Below are 2217 nucleotides of genomic sequence, written 5' to 3' on the forward strand. Positions count from 1 at the left end.
TGGAATCCAGAGATAAGTGAATCCATAGAGATAGGAACTGGATTAATAATTACTTAAGGCACAGCAGAGGCGACAGAGGACAATGGGGAGCTAACAACAATGAATATGAGAAGAAAATGCTCTCAAATAGATTGTGATGATGATTTCACAACTCTTCTTAATATAATTGAACAATTAAATTGTATGATGTGTGAATTACATGACAATAAAACTGTTTTAAAAATGAAAGCTAATTTTGGAATTATTTGGTGGTGGGATATACCTTTTGATTCTTCAGATCCCCTAACATTAAGCTACAAGGATCTAGTATTAGGCCGTGTGACCCAGTAGAAACAGAATATGAGACATTATGTATTAAGAGTCTCAAAGTTTTTATTTGATTCAATAGCTGTAGTTCTAGGAATCTCTCCTATGGAAATACTCAGAAATATTGTCAAAGCCTTAGGAATAAAAACATCCCTGTGGCAGTGTTTTTCTAGCTGAGAAAATCATTATTCTAAGAGTAGAGTGCAACATTCCTTTGAGAGAGAAAACTGCCTTGGATTACGATGGCAACTCCTAGGGTAATTGTGGGAATAAGTAGACGCTATCAGATGACAGGAGTTGGACAAAGAGATACTTGATTACTCTGGTCTGGTGTTTATGGGAATCTGGCGATTAGGAAGTGTGGAGAATGGACTGAAGAGAGGGAGAAATCTGGCATGATGGTGGGAGTGTCTATATAATAACATTTGTTTGAAGGGGTAGGTCATCTGCCGGCATCTTTCTGTACAGAGTTCCTTGAATAAGAGAAAGAGAACGGGACGTAGAAATGAGAAAAACAGAATGCACTCACCTGATTCATGGGCAGAGGTCTGTGGTCTGCACTGAGAGGCTATTTTCACAAAGGAAGCCTAGGTCTTGCTCCTCAAAGTGAGGTGTTAGGACCAGTAGCATCACCGTCTCCTGGGAGCATTTAGACCCATCAAGAACTACTGAATCAGAATCTGCATTTTAACAGAATCCCAGGTGATTTCCATGCACACTGATGTTTGGAAACTGCTGCCCTGGAAGACCCAGGATATTCCAGTATATCCCACAGATTCTATCTCTGCATAGAATATTGCCTTGTGTTGGAACTCTGGTGGGGGACCAAATGGGGCCTTACATCCTCCTCTTGGCAGAAGTAGAAGTTAGAACAAAGTCCTTAAGAGATTTCTCAGACGGTGGAAATCATTTGATGAAGCTGGGAGAGAAAGGTGTGTGAGGATTATTTGGGAGTAGATATGACCTATGCTGCCAGGATTACAAGAACTGGCTGAAGTTTCGAGGCAAGTGGAGACCTGTGTTATGCCCAAGTCTTCTCTGACACCTTGACACCTTCCATCAGTTTGCATTTTATCCTGATGTCACCTGTTGGCCCAGTGGTGAGGATTGGGGTCTTCTTTACATTGAGTTATAATCCACACTGAAGGCTGCACACCTTGATCTTCATCAGCAAGTGCTTCAAGTCCTCTTCACTTCCAGCAAATAAGGTTGTATCATCTACATATTTCAGGTTGTGAATAAACGTTCCACCAGTCCTGATGCCACATTTTTCTTCATGCAATTCAGCTTCCCTGATTATTTGCTAAATATACAGATTCCATATGTGTGAGTTGGAATTAACTCGATGGCAGTGAGCTGTTGATTTTTAAGTTAGAGACCCACTTTATGCCTAGTGGCTGGAGGAGCCTTGGGAGGCCGAGGTGGTGTACGCAGTTGGCATGATCTTTACTGTATGCAAAGTCGGTAGATAACGGGAACTTTTGTTACCAATGCCGCTTTTTTTATGGTCATAGGTAAAAGGTTGAGAAGGAAATGTTCTTCAGTTTTCCTCTATATGAGTTCAAGTTTTCCCATCATACATTTTTGTACTTTGAAGGCTATTCTACAATTCACATAGAAGAATATAAGTAGACGTGCATAACCTATCAATCGTGTGTGCTTCTCTGGTTAACCATAAGGCTCTGCTCTTCTTTATATCTTTCTGTTCTTGTCAAAGTGTTCCAGTGAAATACTGTGTATTTTTCCCCCTTCAAAGAATACTTTGATAATCGGGAGGGGAATGAAAAAAAGCAGGAGATGTGGAATCAGAAGAGCTGTTTTCAGACTGCCCCATTCCTTCACGGCTGTGTGCTATATATCACACCACCTGGCTCAACCTCTCCTTGCCCTTCGGTACAGGGGACGCTGTCA

The sequence above is a fragment of the Echinops telfairi genome, unplaced genomic scaffold (genome assembly GCF_000313985.2).
Source record: "Echinops telfairi isolate 266 unplaced genomic scaffold, ASM31398v2 ScPeMD7_7469;HRSCAF=8507_1, whole genome shotgun sequence".
Lineage (NCBI taxonomy): Eukaryota > Metazoa > Chordata > Mammalia > Afrosoricida > Tenrecidae > Echinops > Echinops telfairi.